A 19,243-nucleotide genomic window follows, 5' to 3' on the forward strand; every position below is an offset into this window, starting at 1 on the left:
GGATAGTGGAGAAACCCATTGCTCCCTATCCTATTGCTGCCTTGAACTAAAATTTCCTATCCCCAAGGGACCTTAGAGGCCATCCAAGTGTACCTAGTCTTCTTAATTGTATAAAAAACCTGAAACTCTAAGGGGTTATGACTTGCCCAAGATCACATAGTGTCAAAAGAAAGATTTAAATTAATATCTTCCAAAGTCTAAGTCCAGAATTTTATTTCCTATACCATTCTGCCTCTTATTGATTTCTCATATGCATCTCAAACTCAGCATAAATAAAACCTAACCTTTCTACTAACATTCCTATAATTGTTGAGAACAACACCATTCTTCCAGTCTCCCATGTTTTCAACCTCAAAGACATTCTTGTCTCATTACTCTTCTTCACATCTCTCACATCTGTTTATCCCCCTCTCTATTTACATGGGTCATCACCATAGTTCAAGCACTTTTTCACCCAGAATGTAATAGTCATCTCTCAATTGGTTCTCCCAATTCAAACCTCTCACTTCTCCAGATGGTGCCAAATTGACATTCATAAAGAGTGGCTCTGACAATCCACTGAGCTACTTAAGAACATCCAGTGAATTCCTTCTGCATCTAAGATAAAATAAAAATCATTCTATCTGGCATGTAAAGTCCTTCACAATCTTACTCAAACCCTTTCCCCCAGAGTTTATTCATATTTCTAGGCTTATTTCACATTACTGTCACCTTACAATGCTGCATTCCAGACAAATTCCCATACTTGGTGCTCCCCCCAAATCTTCTCATTCCTGGATTATTACCATGGCCTGCTGGTGTATCTGCATCCCACTAATTTCTCCCCATTTAGCCCATCCTTCATTCAGTGAACAAAGTGATTTCCCTAAATCTGGTTTGGCCATATTACCCATACCCACTGTGGAAAGGAAAACTAAAGCAAGTTCTGGACTTTCTGCCACTGAGTTGGAACAAACAGCAGTTGGAGTGTTAGAGAGAAGATATTGACAAGAATGACAGTTGGTGGGGGGAAGGGCATTTGGTCTTGTGACTCTCTTCCTGCCCCTGGAACTGGAAGGAGCCTCTCTAACTGTCTCTGGATAGAAGTGCCTCTATTCCCGAATTTCCCAACTGTGTGCTCTACCTGGATCCTTGTGATCATGTTCATTGGACAAAAGGACTTAAGGGAAGCAGTTTGGACTATCAGGCCAGCTTTTAGGGATGTCAGCCCGAAGAGACAGGCCCAACCAGCTCTGTAGGTCAGAACTTTCTTCCTCTTGCTGTCTACTGCTAAGACTTTAAACTTAAGAAAACTAGCACAGATTAGCATAGACAGGAATAACAGAAACCCTCCACCAGCCCATGAGGCCTGGCCTCAGCTCAAAAGCTGAGAGAGACTCAAACCTCATCTAGGGAAATCCCTCTTCCCTCTTCCCTGACACCTCCCCAATCCAAACTTGTTATTAAAATTTATCTTTATTTGAATATCACAGTCAGATAAGAGAACTAACATTTCAGGGGACATAGAGGGAGCTGAACCTCAGGAAAGCCATTCAACTATAAATGGTCCTTATTAGACCCCTGCTGGGTGACCTTGGTCTGGGGAGGCTAGTTCCTTAGGAGGGTTCATGCTTACCTGCTCTAGGGTATCTTCCACATCAATCCATAGAGAAGACATCCTCTCAGGCTATCATAAGTGGCCCATTTCTCCGGAACTCCTTTTTTCAAAGATAGCCTCTCAGCAGGGGTATCTCCTTTTACCTCATCATCAGCCATATTCCTGCTCTCCCTTCAACTCCTTCATTCCCTGTTACAAACCTTTCCATATTCCCTGTTCTTTAATCCCCAACACATTTTCCCTAAAAATATTATACCACCATGCAGTAAATTCTAATGGCTCCCTATCACCTCGAAGGTCAAATGCAAAATCCCTCTGACATCCCAAACCATTCATAACCTAGCTCCTTGATATCTCTACAGCCTTCTTCCTTGCTATATCACCCATATCCATTTACTCTTTGATGCAATAATTCTGGCCTTCTTGCTGTTCCTGGAACATGACACTCCATCTCAGCTCTGGAGTTTTCAAGGCTGTCTCACATGCCTGAAATGATCTCCCTCCTCATCTTAGCCTCCTGATTTCCTGACTTCCTTCAAGACCCAGCTAAAATCTTATCTTCTACAGGAAATCTTTCCCAAGCCTTCTCAATTCTAGTTCCTTCCCTCTGTTGACTATTTCCTATTTATTCTGTATTCAATGTGTACATAATTGTTTGCATATTGCCTTGCCCTTTAAGACTATGAAACCCTCAATGTTGAGGACTTTTCCCTTTCTTTCATTGGATCCCTAGCCAGAGCTTAGTATGTTGCTTGGTACATAGTAAGTAATTAGGAAATGCTTATTGAGAGGTAGCTAGGTGGCTGAGTGGATAAGAGCCAGACCCAGAGATGGGATGTTCAGATTCAAACCTAGCTTCAGACACTTCCTAACTGTGTAATTCTAGGCAAGTCATTTAACTCTAGCTGCCTAGCTTTTGTTGTTCTGCCTTGAAACCAATACTTACTTAGTATCCATTCTAAGACAGAAGGTAAAGGTTTAATAAAATAAATAAATAAGTGCTTATTGACTGATGAAATTCCATCTCACACTCCTGATTAATATAAACCATTTACCATGCATTTAATGTTTTTCCTACTCATCTCCATTTTTTGGAATCCCTAGCTCTCTTCAAGTCTTCTTTCAAGATGTGGCCTACAAGAAGTCTTTTCTAAACTTTTGATTGTTCGAACTCCTCCCAAATTTTATTATATATATATATATATATATATATATATATATATATATAAATTTCGTGTTTACTTCTCTGATCTTGCTTACATGTTATATACACCTCATCTCCATATGTAAGATTGTTGAGAGCAGAGATTATTTTGGTTTTTTCTTTGCATCTCCAGCACCTAGAACAGTTCCTGGTCCATTGTAGGTACTTAATAAAGGCTTGAATTGAATCCAATTGGCCACAAAGGATTAATTACATCCTTAATGTTCAGTGTATTAGCTACCACAGTTTTTGTCATCCTTCCTCTGCTTATAAAGTTATTGCTAACTTTAAAGGCTGCTGATATTGCTGAGAGTGAGGTTCATTCTGCTGTATTTAAAACTGGATCAAGTTTTCCAACAGATCCCAAGTTTGGCTGAGTTTACCATTGGGCAAATAAATCTTGATCATAATACCATGATGATGAGAATTAAATTTCCTTTTTTTCCCCCAACATTGCATCTGTAATCTGCAAACATAGATTAGAGATTCAACCTTGAAAAATATTATAGAGATAAAAATATTAGGGATTGGAAATGGGCCTGTGATTTCTATGGAGTAGATAACTCCTGGCTAAGGGAACTTCTGCCAATGCCAGTGAACTCTTTCTCTGCAACTTAGAGTTGCCTAAAATACTGAGAATCTGGATTGAACAGCAGGTCTGGAGATGGGAGGAACTGGATTCAAATCTGAACTCAGATACTTCCTAGCTCTGTGACCCTGGACAAGTCATTTTACCCTCATTACCTAGCCCTTGGGGCTTTTCTTTTTTTTAGAACTAATACTAAGACAGAAGGTAAGGATTTTTTGAAAATACACTGAGAATCTAAATGATTTATCCAGGGTCATACATCTAGCATGTGTCACTGGCAAGAATTGAATTCAGGATTTGAGACCAGTTTCTCTTCACCAGGTTTGTTGTTCAGTTATTTTTTTGGGTCGTGTCTAACTCTTCATGACCCCATTTGGGATTTCCTTGGCAAAGATACTGGAGCAGTTTACCAGTTCCTTCTCCAGCTCTTTTTACAAATGAGGGAAATTGAGGCAAATAGGGTTAAGTGAATTGCCCAGGGTCACACAGATAGTTAATGTCTGAGACTGGATTTGAATTTAGGAAAATGAATCTTCTTGACTCCGTGCCTGGCATTCTTTCCACTGTACCATCTAGCTGCCTTCCTCTGCACCATGCTGCCTCTCAAATCAAAATATTATACTGACCAAAATAAAAAATGGCTACTTTATCCATTTCCCATCTGACCTTTAGATGTGACTTCAATTTTCTTTTCCACTTCTGTATTGACCTTTTAACCCAGTCAATGTAGTTTGATCTCTCTTTTAAGAGATGTTTTTTACTTCCTTGTTCTAACATAAAAGCCGGAATTCCATTTGGAAATTATGATGGACTTGATCAATAGCTTCAGAGAACAGAAAGAAGGAATGGCTTACTAAAACCAACTTAATATATACTTGAAGTCAATGATTTGTGTTCTTATGTTAATTGTGGGATCATTAGTAATTGGGTTAGCTATTGTTAAACTGTTAACATTGATTTCAATGCAAAGAAAATCAATACCTGGGCTAAATTTTTTTAATGTCATAAGATAGCCAGTAGGTTAAGTGTTTCTCATTAGTTGTCTTTTAATTGTTATAGAATTCTGAGCTTAATTTCTTTTAAATTAAAAAAATTATTATGAAATTAACAAACAGAAGCAGACAAGATCATTTCAATAATCAAGAGAACAAAAAAGAAGACTTGATATGAAATTGTGAACTTCTGCTGACTTAGTTTGTATTTAAAAGTTTATACTAAATTCAACATCATGTAAGAAAACGACCTTGTTTATCTATGTCCCCTTATGAACTCCCTTCTCTTTTCTTCTGTGTATTCTTAAAATGTTTGGTTAGAGGCCTTTTCTACTCTCTCTCTCTCTCTTTTTTTATCACTATCATTACTCATCACTTTCAACCTTTCAACATAGAAAGTCCTTCCCCATAACAAGTACAAACAAAGTTAGCTTGATTTCCAAAGCATATGAAATACCCTTATTACTGGAAATGCTTTATTGTCTTAGGCAAAAACTTTTGTTATTTAGGGTCATGATGAAACAGTATGCAAAACATTTAAGTTGCAACATGCAAATCTGACTACACACTGATTTGAAGATATTCACAATATTAAATGTCAAATACCAGTGTAGCTATCTGTAGCTTTTCAATTGTGAAAATGGAGAAAGACAGGTAAACCTTGGGAAAACAGCTGAACTTGACAGATTTGCTCTTTTAATTTCCTGGTTTCATACAGATACTGTGCCTAATATCCCTAGAGTCCTCCTTAGCAAACCTTTTGGGTTGAGTGCCCAGAGGGCAAATTCAGGCTGTGAGCCCCAGATTACCAGAAAGAGTTGGAGAAAGTGCTTGCTTTGGGCTGCTGGACAGAGGGGTGGGGCATACAAAAAATGTCCTTGGGCACTGGGAAGAGGGGGAATGGAACAGCTCCCTGAGTGCCAGCTCTGCATGTGTGCCGTGTCTTTGCCAATGCTAGTTGTTGTTGGGGGGGGGGGTTTCCCTAAAGGGAGGAAAGGTGTCACTGAGACTCAGTTGGTCCAAAGAGCAAAGGCTTGTATCTTCCAGGTCATCTAGGGCATAAATAGATCAGCCCATGAGGAACAGGTGCCTGTTCTAATATAATCCAGTTGACCAGAATCATTTCTAGGTAAGGAAAAGAAACTAACAGGGGTTCACTCTACCTGAACCAATGCTGTATTCTTACTGAATATATTGATATTATAGCTAAACAAACAGCTTCCAAGTGTCCCAGTTTACTTCCAACCCAAGCGTGAACCACCAGATTGGCCTGGGGCAGGCCTAATCTATAATACTTTTAAAGTTCATAGGACCAAGGACTGGAAGCTACCTTAGAGGTTGTTCTAGGTCAGGCCTGACTGAGACAAATCTGGCAGTTCAGAATTGGAATAAAATGAAACAATCATAGAATAGTTAATAAAAGTTGGTTTCCTTGGCCATAGCAGATAAAGGATATGCAGCAAGGATACAGCATTGTTTCCCTATTCAGTGTTCTATTTGCTAATCTGCCAGGTCAGCTTGCCTTCATGGCCACTGGAATCAATTGTTCATCTAAACATTCTACCATGGGAAGTCTTCACATGCTTGTAGTAGATATTCCCCTTTATTCACCAATTGATGGGTTTGAGACCTGTCTGCTACCCTTAACTCTGCCAAGATGGTTTACTCAGGTGTCGACACTGTGCATGCTATAGTTTCTTATAGCCACTGGTGAGACATGGATGACATATGAACACCAAAGATGAAGGGGTGTCCCTGGAAATTCTCATACCAGAAGAGCTAGACCTTCATGAACATCCCATATGTACCAGTGCAGGGGGTGATGATCTGAGAAAGAACTGAAGAATAAAGGAATTAAAGGTCATAGTGATAATGAAGGACAGGGAAGGATGAACAACAAATGAATCAGAACCTTCAAGCAGGAGCTCCTAGTTCCCCATACTTTTTTATATGTAGGACACCAGGAAGTTACACCAATGGACTAAGCCTTAGTCCCCAGAACCAATTAAGTATTAAGGATAGTGTGACAGAGACCTATTGCATATTACAGTGCAATTTTGGACCCGGTGGCAAAAGGCTTGGTGCATTGTCTGCACAGCATTGCTGCTGCTGCCCTCATGGTTAAAAAAAGCTAATGAATTAGTGCTGGGATGCAAGCTCCATGTTTACTCTGTACATCAGCTAGAAAATTTGCTAAAATCACAGAGTAGGCATGCATTTACATCTGCAAGGCTATCTCAGTACAAAATCATTTTGCTGGCAAATGACGATCTGTTTTTACATAGATGTGCACCATTGAACCCAGCCACATTAATCCCCAACCTACCATTGGGAGAAAAGCCCATACATGATTGCACGCAGACTGTAGAAACAGTACATAGGATCAGAGAAGATCTGAAAGATACACCATTCAATGATCCAGACCTTCAGATATATTCGGATGGTTCTTCATATGTTTTCAAAGGCAAAAGAATCACAGAGGCTGCAGTTGTGATGGGGGACAGGACCCTCTGGCATGCATATATATATATATATATATATATATATATATATATATATATATATATATATATATATATATGGATTCAGCTTATGCCTTTGGAATTTTATTTGCCACAGGACAAACTTGGAAGAATAGGGGATTTGTCATAACATCTGGAAAAAGGACAGCATATGAGAACCTCATAAACCAACTCTTAGAAGCAGTGAACTTGCCAAAGTAAGTGGCAGTGGTCCATTGCAAGGCTCACTCCTCTGGCAAGGATGAGGTATTCCTAGGAAATCACAGGGCAGATGTAACAGCAAGATTCACAGCCAGATTTGGTCCTATCCATGTTCTGAATTTCTCTGTTGGTAGATGAGCATGATCTCAAACAAGCATATACTGCCAAGAGGAGATTCAGTTATGGCAAGAACATCTAGGAGCCAAATTAGTCAAAGGAATCTGGTTATCACAAGGAGGAAAGCCCATCTTGCCCAAAAGGCTGTACCAACATCTATGCAATGTGATTCATTCCAGAGGTCATTACTGAGTGCAATCCATGCCAGATGAGGTCCTCCGGTTTTGGGAAACTCCAGGGATATCAACAACTGCTATAAGTGTGTGTCAGACATATGACATCTGTAGAAAATTTAATCAAGGTCATTTCAAATGCAAGGCATTGGGAGGGCCTTTTCAGTGTCTGCAGATTGATTTTATTAACATGCTTGGAGACTGAGGATATAAATATGTTTTAGTCATAGTAGACAGATTCACTCGATAGACAGAAGCATATCCATCAAAGAAAAACAACACTGGCATGGTAGTGAAAACATTGCTTAAAGAAATAGTTCCTAGATATGGCCTTCCAGACACCATAGACTCAGACAGGGGAAGTCACTTTACATCTAGCATTTTACAAGAAGTGTATAAGCCTCTGGGAATAAAGGGAAATTTCCATAATGCATATAGACCAGAAAGTTCAGGACAGGTGGAAAGAATGAATAAGGAGTTAAAAACCATGATAGCTAAACTCTGTGCCCAAACTCATCTTAAATGGACAAAGGTTCTTCCATTTGCACTGTTCTATCTGAGGAGGAAATCCAGAGGAGACTGACATATTTCTCCATATGAGACATTGTATGGACAGCCAGTATGGATAGGAAGGACCACTAAACCATCTTACCTTTCCATGCTGGGAGGGGAATGCCAGTTACACACCTATCTGACACAGATACAAAATAGGCTGGAAGAACTGAGAAGGCTAGGACTACTAGTGCAAAGGGTCCCACTAGATTTCTCTTTATATAACATAAGACCAGGAAAAAATTTTGCCAAAGACAAACCCACAGAGCCTAGATGGATTGGTCCATATGATGTAGCTCTCACCACTCCTACATTGACCAAAGAAGTAGGAAAAGATTCTTGGCTTCACACATCTCACATGAAACATCACAATGCCCATGATAACACACCAAAAGACAACTTAGTGGAAGCCCAAGAATCCGTTCAAACACAGATGCCCCAAGAACAACCCTTGATAAATAAAAATAGAGCCCATGAATCCAACAAAATCACACAAGAAGAAATAGAAATACTGAACAGAGACAGTGAAGCCTAAATAGAATAATGCCCAAGACAGGTAGTATAAATTTGGGTTAGTTAGATCAGGGAGGATTAGTTAGCCTGTGAAACACAGGAGAAGCAGTTCCTTGAGTTTATTTGGATGGATTTAGAATCCCTTAGAATTATTAAACATATATACGAATTTCAATCTCAAGCCTAGACTAAAATATCATTAACCTCTACAATCAACCACATGGGAATAAAATAATCACCTTACAATCACACATTAAGAAAGATACCTACATTCATTACATTAAAAAAATAATCTCACTTGCACACATGAGGATGGCACAAACATCCTGTATAAAGTTTCACTCACATGCATCAACATATTTACTCTTACATGCACACACATGTTAATCTTATACACATGCATGATCCTATAGTTCTGGATACCTGAATCATTTTTCAAGGTGAGACAACAGGCAAGTATGTGTCCTATAAAGGAGAAGGCACCCCGAACCTGTGACAAACTTCAAGGAATACCAAAGGATGGAAGATATATGGACAACTGGAAAGAACTTTGAATCAAAGACATTATAGGGAATGAACTTCAGGAAAATGGGTCACATAAGATTAATCGCCGATCACATTAATGCCGAGGTCAGGGTCCAGCCTTACTCGTGACTTCAGGGTTCCCGACAGGTGGTGAACGATCAGTCAAAATAAATAAAATAAAATAAATATCAAACGGAAGACAGCTTAATCATAACGGCCATGGGATTGCTTTGCATCTTAGCTGCTCCAACATTCCCAGGCTTGGGATTTATTTTTATATCCATATTCTTGACATGCAGGTATACAAAATCAAAGAGAGATAATTGGAAAAGTGATACATTAACTTTTAACAAATCACTTGATCAACATTTTATATTTTTGTATTGTGATTACAGACAGAATAAAGGTTACACACAAGATAAATGATTTCGTCACGGGTGGCTTAATTTTCTCATTACCCTGTGAGAAGTTTTGAGTTTACAAACAATCAAGGAAAATTATGTATTGGTTTTAATATATAAAATGGAATAATTAATCAGCAGTTATTAGAAGACAATTCAACAATCATACCATAGGGGCTAAGGGGTCTGGGAACACAATTAAAATTTAGACTGGTGGCTTCTAGGGAGTTACTGATTTACTTAGACATACTGAAGCTTGATGTACTTGTACTTATTGCTTGGTCCTCTATGATTAATTTGTGTGCTGGCTTCATGAGAAAGTTTTGGGCTTGGCCTGTAGCTGCGGTTTTGCTGGGAATTATGTGCCTAAGTAAAAGTTAACCTAAAGCTAACCAATCTTTTGGGATTGGGTTTGAGGGTCTGATCTTTTGGTGATTTGGAGGGAATAAGGGTACAGGTGTTTTGCTCTTGCATTATTTCTTTTGAGACTAGGGGGAATAATAATCATGTCAATTCATAAGTAAGGGGCATTGATGAAAGAGGTCATGCAAGGGGGATAGAGTGGGCAGTCACATCTTGCCAAGGACCACTCTGTGGTCTCCTCAGCTACCATGCATGACTCTGTCAAGGTGTCAAGGACTGATGGCCTCTAGCACATTAACTTCACATATAGGAGAGTACATTCACATGCACATTGGAATAAATATGCATCCACCACAACATATCTAGAACATGAAGAAATTTTACACTGACATTAGGGACTGTGCCGTAAATAAGGACAACCCATAAATTGTATATCTGTAAATAAATCTCTACTACCAGAGGATATATATGTATATATATATATTTAAATAACAGGTGACATATGTAAATGTGTACAAATAACAGACATATATATGTACATATATATATGTATATATATATATATAGCATAATAATGATCTAATCCAATAATATAGATAGAAAGGAGAGTTAAAATACTAACTGTTAATAGGCAGGGACAGAGTAGTTTAGGGTGGAAAAGGGAATATTGTAACTAGAGAGGTAACATAGGGACAGAATAAATCAGATTTCATTAAATACAAGTTAATATATATATATATACATATAAATGTTATTAATTATTACATTGGAATTAGCATTACATAAGGCATAGGACAGTTCAATTTTACTTAAGATTTAAATTTTATATTGATTCTAATAGGAATGACATTTGTATTAAGAAATTGTTATATTGTAAAAATTTTGTTGGCACATAATCCTAACCCTCTTCCTACAACTCAGTTTTAGCATAAGATAGGAATTTAGATTAGCAAATAGACAGATTAGGATAATATTTATTCTTTCAGGAGGGGGGAGGTTAGATGGGAACAATAAGTAACATAGATAGATTAGAATAGACATAGAAAGTAAGGGACTGGCGTTGGCCAGGGTGGCACCACGCGAACAACAGGAAATGGAGGATTTGTGACAGAGGCTGGCACTAGAGAAAAAGTGCCAGGCTGAAGAGTATGTGAAATTAATCACCTCAATGGGGGAGGGGCCCCAGGAGTGGAATCTAGAGGAGGAGAAGACTCTGGCCAGGCGAGCAGTGGGGGTCTCTCGGTCTTGAGAAGCCAAAGAGAGAAGTTGGGGAAAAGATTTTCTCCTGAGAGTTACTCATTTTTCCTGCTGGTGACTGGAAATCTCCCCCCTCCCCCCCCAACACTTCCCAATTGAAGGGACTTCTGAAGAGAAACCTGAGCAGACTTTATCACAGCTCCTGTTGCCCAGGGGTGAGTCAACCTGACTTTCTCTCAGGGGGCTCAGGCTGCCAAGGCCTGAGTTCCCCCAAAACTCAAGAAGGGGGGGGAAAGGGTTTAGATAGAGACAGGTACCCCTTTCCCCCACATTCCTTTTCCCATTCTTCCCTGCCCATTATTTATTTTTGTATTACCTGATTGAGTTGACATTAAAAGTTATCTGTTTCCCAAGCTGAGTGTGAGTGAACAGATCAAGGGGAGAGACCCTTTGGTCTCGAGTAGTGGAGGAGGGACAAGAGGGACAAGAGGGAATTGGGGAGAGCAGCTTTAGCTCAGGAGGGAAGGCAGAAGGGGGAAAATCTTCAAATCCCCTCTCCTCTTTCTGAGCCAACTCGTCATATCTGCTGTTTCCCCTGAACCCCGCTTTGAGAAGGAGGTTCTCCTCTCTTTTCCCCTCTCCATACTGAAAGTCCAAACTTCCCTCAGGGTACAGACTTCCCTCTTTTATTTTTTTGTTAATACAGATAGTCTCAATGCCTTTTAAGGAAAAACTAGCCTGAACTATATGGCAGATAATACTTATATCACTGAAGTCTGAAACCAATACCCTCATTTCAAATTAGGAAACCAAAACCTAGAAAGACAAAGCTTTTTGCCCAATAAATGGCAGAGAAAAGTTTTTGAGCCTAAACTCTTATACTCTAAAACCACCCTTATAAACCTATTGTTAGTCTATAGCCTTCATATGTGAAAAATAGACTCGAATACAGGACTACAATCCCCATGAGCCTTTGCTCCACTTCCCCAGAATGCCTTGTAATCTCACCTGGGCCGAGATCGAGAAGGTATTGAAGTTGATTAAAAGGCTTTGGAAGGTCTGGGGGCTTTTGGACTTCCGTTTTGGAGCAGAGGCGTCTCTTCCATGATGTGAGGTTATTTTGTCTAGGCCTCTGGCCTAGGCACATGTTTCTTACTTGTATATTCTTAATCTTTAACCTTTAATAAACCTCTAAAAAATATAATACTCCTTGCAGAGAGAAACTAATTTCTGCCTCAGATGCCTCAGTCTCCCCATCTCCCCTAAATTTTAATCTTTACACATATTTCTTGGGGCATTTTTACCATTTATGATGGTGAAGTTATTGATTATTAAAATTATCTAAAATGAAGAACTCACATGAAAGTAGCACTTTAATATTTGAAATTCTCTTTTTTTCACACACAACTTTTGGAGGTAAGTAATGAAGCAATATTATACAGATGAGGAAACTGAGGCTCTGAAGGGTTAAGTAACTTACCCACAATCACATAATTGAAAAGTTTGGAATTAAAATCCTGTGAAAGTGGCTGAATCTAATTGTCTTTTCTATTGTGGCATGCTGTCAAATTGTAACATAATTAACTTTTTTTCATGAATTTCACAAGGTTTTCATCTGAGCTCACAATTGCATTTAGGAGTTGTTAGGGTATCCAAGTTTGAAGCAAGGGGAATCATTTAAATGACAAGATGGCCATGTCTACCTGCCTATTTGTCAGCCTTCATTTTTTCCAGGTTATTTATTTACCAATTACATGTAATAACAAAGTTCCATCTAAGTTTTCCAAAGTTATGTGATCCAAATTGTTTCTCTCCCTTCTTCCTTTACCTCTCCCAGAACCGGCAAGCAATTAAGTCTGGGTTATATATGGATTATTATACAAAACATTTATATATTATTAATTTTTATAAATTGATAATATTATAAAACCAAAACCTCAAATCATATACCTAAATAAACAAGTGAAAAATCATATGCTTTCATCTACATTCTGACTCCAACAGTTCTTTCTCTGAAGTTGGATAGAATTCTTTGTCATAAGTCCCTCAAAATTGTTTTGGATCATTGTATTATTAATAGTAGCTAAGTCTATCATATTTGATCATTTCACGATATTTCAGTCCTACTTTTTGCTAAATCTGACATCTAAATTTCAATTATATTATATAGTATGTTAACACTTATAACTCTATTCCAAGTAAACTCCAGTGGCCCCCATTGCCCCCAAGATCAAATACAAAATGCTCTGTTTGACCTTTCCAGTCTTCTTACATTTTACTCATAGACACATGCATTTTGATCCAGTGACACTGGCCCACTGGCTGTTCCATAACCAAGACACTCTATCTCTTGGCTCCAGGCATCTCTCTGACTGTTCTCCATGCCTGGAATGTTCTCTCTCCTTCACTACACCTACTAACCTCCCTGGCTTCCCTTAAGAGTCAACTAAAATCTTGCCTTTCCCTAACTCCTTTTAATTCTAGTGCCTTTCCTCTGTTAATTATTCCTATTTATCCTCTATATAGCTTGCTTCATATATATTTGTTTGTATGTTGTCTCCCTTATTAAATTGTTTTATTTAAAAACCCTTACCTTCGGACATGAATAGGCAATTTTCAGTCAAAGAAATTAAAACTATCAATAAGCACATGAAAAAGTGTTCTAAATCTCTTATAATCAGAGAGATGCAAATCAAAACAACTCTGAGGTATCACCTCACACCTAGCAGATTGGCTAACATGACAGCAAAGGAAAGTAATGAATGCTGGAGGGAATATCGCAAAGTCGGGACATTAATTTATTGCTGGTGCAGTTGTGAATTGATCCAACCATTCTGGAGGGCAATTTGGAAATATGCCCAAAGGTCACTAAAAGACTGTCTGCCCTTTGACCCAGTCATAGCCCTGCTGGGTTTGTACCTCCAAATAGATAATAAGGAAAAAGACATGTACAAAAATATTCATAGCTGCTCTCTTTGTGGTGACAAAAAATTGGAAAATGAGGGGGTGCCCTCCAATTGGGGAATGGCTGAACAAATTATGGTATATGTTGGCGATGGAATACTATTGTACTCAAAGGAATAATAAAGTGGAGGAATTCCATGGGAACTGGAACAACCTCCAGGAATTGATGCAGAGTGAAAGGAGCAGAACCAGAAGAACATTGTACATAGAGACTGATACACTGTGGTACAATTGAATGTAATGGACTTCTCCATTAGTGGCAATGCAGTGATCCTGAACAACCTGGAGGGAATCTATGAGAAAGAACACGATTCACATTCAGAGGAAAAACTGTGGGAGTAGAAACACAGAAGAAAAACAACTGCTTGATTACATGGGTCTAGGGGATATGATTGGTGATATAGACCCTAAAGGAACATCCTAGTGCAAACATCAACAGCATGGAAATAGGTTCTGATCAAGAACACATGTAATACCCAGTGGAATTATGCGTTGGCTATGGGAGGGGTGGTAGGGAGGGGAGAGAGAAATAGAAAATGATTTTTGTAACCAAGGAATAATGTTTGAAATTGACCAAATAAAAAAATATTTAAAAAAGAAAGCATCTTTAAAAGGAAAAAAAAATCCCCAACTAAGAAATAGAAATTCTGAAAACTAAAAAAGAGCTTTGTACAATTAAAAGCAAAAAGACTATTGAACTGATAAATAAAATCAGGAGCTCATTTAAAGTTCTATTTTATTTATTTTATTAGCAAAAATGTATCCTTTCTCTCTTCCATCCCAACATTCCCTATGAATTCAAAATGAAAGAAAAAATCTCTATTAAAAAATTTATATTCAAACAAAACATTTTTCTTCATTGCTCATGTGCCCCCAACAATGACTTATTCTGCAATCTGAATTTTTCACTTTTCTATCAGGAAGTGGGCACATGTTAAATCATTAGTCTTCTAGAGTTGTGATTGATCATTTTTGCTGATTAGTATTCCTAACTTTTTCAAATTTGTTTGTCTTTTCCATATTATTTTATTTTAAAATTGCTCAGTATTTGATTTTTTGAACTAACAAAGATAAACAGTTAGCTACGCTGATGTCTTAACAAGGGAGTTTTGTTCATATCAAAACAAAAAAAGAACTCCCAACAATTGAAAAGAAGATAAAGGAAATAATCAGAACATTTCATCCAATAATATGCTAACAAAACCAATAACTTGGAGAAAATGGATGAACAAATACCCAGGTTTTCTAAGGAAATAAATTATCTAAATGACCCAATATCAGAAACAGAAACTGAACCTGCATTAAGGAACTTCCAAAGAGAAAACCCAAGGCCAGATAGATTTATAAGTGATTTCTTTCAAATATTCAAAGAACAAGTTCAAAATTACATAAACTATTTGTAATAACAAGAAATGAAAGTGTTCTTCCAATCTCTTTTAATGATGTGACCTTGATTAAACCAGGGAGAGATAAATCAGAAAAATAAAACTACATTATATACCTAATGAGAGTTTATACACAAAAATTTTCATATTAGAAAGAAAACTACAATGTTAGAAAGATTAAACACTATATATAATATTATGCCATGTATACATTATACCAGGAATACAGAGTTGATTCAATATAATTACAACTATAAATGTAATGATTTAAGTAAAGAAAACATATTATTACATCAACACAGATACTAAAAAGTTTTGGGCAAAATCCAACACCTGTTTCTATTGAAAAAATCCAAGAAACCATAAGGATTTGTCTTTAATAAAGTAAATAATAATTACTAAATATATACTTAAACCCAAGAGCAAATCTTAAATGTAATGAAACAAATTGACAGGCCTTTTAAAAAAGATAGGGGTAAAATAAGGATGCCCATTATCAATACTATTGGAATGATGAGCTGGATGATTTCAGAAAGAACTGGAAAGACCTACATGAACTGATGCAGAGTGAAATAAGCAGAACCAAGAGAACATTATACACAGTAATGGAAACATTGTGGGATGATCAAATGTGATAGCCTTTGCTACAAACAGCAATATGATGATCTGGGACAAATCTGTGGGACTTATGAAAAAGAATGCTACTCACATCTAGAGAAAACTGTTGAAATAGAAAAGCAGAAAAAAACATATGATTCATCACTTGTTTATTTGGGTATATGATTTGGGGTTTTGGTTTTATAATATTACTTTCTTACAAAAATGAATAATATGGAAATGGGTTTTGAATGATAATACATGTATAACCCAGGGGAATTGCTTGTTAACTCTGGGGTTGGTGGGGGCAGGGGGAGAGGGAAAGGAGACAATATTAATCATGTAACCTTGGAAAACTTATGTGTAGATTTGTTAATGGAATAAAATGAAGGAAAAATTTTAAATTAATAAAATAAAATACCAAAGAGAGAGAGAGAGAAATACTAGCTGAACAATAAGATGAGATGGAGAAATTGAGGGAATAAACCTAGGTAAAAAGGAAATAAAATTATCGCTTTTTGTAGAAATAAGATGGTTTAATGTAGAAAACCTGAGTTAACTAAAAAATTAATTGAAACAAGAAATTTATGAAAACTACCGTATATAAATTTGACACATATTATCAGCATTCTTCTATAGTTCCAACAAGCCACAGAGAAGATGAAAAGGGAAATTCCATCCAAAATAACTCTAAAATATATGAGTATATCTACCAAAATATACTGAGAAACCATATGAAAACATTTTTAAAAATAAAAACCCTTACCTTCCAGCTTAGAATCAATACCATGTAGTGGTTCTAAGGCAGAAGAGTGGGAAGGGTTAGGCAACTCGGGGTGGGAGGTGGAAGGGGTTGAGTGACTTGCCCAGGATCACACAGCTAGTAAGTGTCTGAGGCTAGTTTTGAGTCTCAGACCTCCTGTCTCTAGGCATGGTTCTCAATACACTGAGCCACCCAGTGCCCCCCATATGAATCCATCTTTAAAATACTCTTTACAGAAATAAGACTGACAAATAACTAAAGAAAGATCAATTGCTCATGACTAGGTCAAGCCAACACAAAAAATAATAGTACTTCCACAGGAATGTCTTATACAGTTAAGAAAAAAGATAATGAAGTTCACATAGATGAACAAATAAAAACTAGAATTTCAAGGATAAATAACAGGGGAAAAAAAACATAGGAAAGAAAGATGTCTATAAGTACCAGATCTCAAACTGTACTACAAATTAATAATCAATAAAATATTTTGTTACTGATTGGAAAGGGAGGGTGAGATCAGTACACAACATGCAGAAGCAAATAAATATAATGGCATAATGTTTGATATACACAAATACCCTGGTTACTGGGAGAAGAACTTACTACTTGACGAAAACTGTTGGGAAAGCCAGACAGCAGTCTGATTAAAATTAGGTTTATACCAACAATTCACACCACATAACAAGATAAGCCCCAAATAGATAGATGGCCTAGATATAAAAGATCATATCGGGGCAGCTGGGTGGCTCAGTGGATTCAGAGTCAGGCCTAGAGACGGGAGGTCCTAGGTTCAAATGTGGCCTCAGACACTTCCGAGCTGTGTGACCCTGGGCAAATCACTTAACCCCCATTGCCTAGCCCTTGCCACTCTTCTGCCTTTGGCTCCAAGACAGAAGGTAAGGGTTTAAAAAAAAATCATATCATGAACAAATTCCTTTTCAGATATATGGTAGGGGAAGAGTTCATGGCTAAACAAGAGATAGAGAGGATTACAAAGGATCAAATGGACAATTCTGATTATGTACAATAAATTTTTTTTTGCACAAACAAATCTAATGTAGTCATAAAATCAGAAGAGAAAAGGTAAATAGGAAAAAAATCTTCGTGCTGTATTTCTCCAATAAAGTTTTCATATTCAAAATATATAAGAATCTGATTTACATTTATAAAATTTAAACTATTCCCTAGTAGATAGATCAAGTCATGTCAATAAGTATTTATTAAATGTTTATTAATTTATTAATCAATCATATTTATCAAACACTTATTAAATTAATTATACTAAACATCCACTAGGTGCTAAGTATGATGATAAGTGTCAGGAATGCAAAGAACAACGATAATGTTTGCTTTCAAGAAGTTCACAATATAATGAGAGACTGAATGCAAATGCCTGGGTACCAACAAGGTACATATAGGACAAACTGGAGGTAATTTCAGCTTTAAGGCATTAACATTAAGGGGGACCATAAAAGGGTCCCTGCAACTGGTGGAACATAAAGGAAGCCAGAGAGGTCAGAAGATGGAAGTACGGAAAGAGAGAATTCCAGGCATGGTGGGACAGCCAATGAAGTTGTCTCATCAGGAACTGAATATTTTATGCAAACAATAGCAAAGACCTCAGGGTAATTGGATCCTATAGGACAATGTAAGATTATAGAGTGAGGTTATGAAAGGCTTTGTAGCAGTCCACCCCTATCTAGGGACAAGGGAAACAGTTAGAAGGTACAGAGGGGCTTAGAAGAGAGCATGCTCAGTCTTGCACATGGCTAGGAAAGCCTCTGACCCTTGACCCCAGCTTCCCCCAGGTTAAGCGGGAAAACAGGTTTCTTTGTGCTCACCTGGCTAAGATAAACCACACCTATACCTTGTGGTTGACCAATGATAATCATCCCTATGTATGGTGTATATTTGCATACCAAAGACATTAAAAACAGAGCCACAGCAATCTCCGCCTCTCTTGGATCTTAGCTCTCACTGATGCCTGTCCTTGCTGGAGCTTGTTGGCCAAGCTCCATCTTTAATTTCTTTCCTTCTCTATCTCTCTCACCTAGGACCTGGCCTTCGGCCAGGCACTTTCTTTTCTCTATCATGTCTCCGACCTGTGTGTGATACTGAATCTGGATCTTTGGATGGAATAAGCCTTCTGAGTAGTCCACTGATTGGAATTTTGCTGTGGCTCCATTATAATTAATAAGGCCTGGTTTCTGACTCATTTCTGCTATCTCATATCTCTAACTTGGCTCCGCCACGCCCCTCGCAGTATCCAAAACTTCTATCCTTCCTCTATCTTTCTACCTTGTAACTTCTCGCGGGTTCAGGAAGCTACAGGCTTTAAAGTCCAAAGAGAAGATTTTATATTTTATTCTGAAGATAATGGGGAATCAGTAAAGTTTATTGAATAGGAGCATTGATATGGTCAGACCTATGCTTAGGAAAATAACTTTGATAGTTTGTGTGGAAGATGGACTAGAAATGGGAAGAGACTTGAGGCAGGGAGACCAGTCAGAAAGTTATTATAATAATTCATTCATAAAGTGGTAAGGGCTTGCACCAGTGTGGTGTCAGTGTCAGAGGAGAGTGCATAG

The sequence above is a fragment of the Monodelphis domestica genome, chromosome 1 (assembly GCF_027887165.1).
Source record: "Monodelphis domestica isolate mMonDom1 chromosome 1, mMonDom1.pri, whole genome shotgun sequence".
Classification (NCBI taxonomy): domain Eukaryota; kingdom Metazoa; phylum Chordata; class Mammalia; order Didelphimorphia; family Didelphidae; genus Monodelphis; species Monodelphis domestica.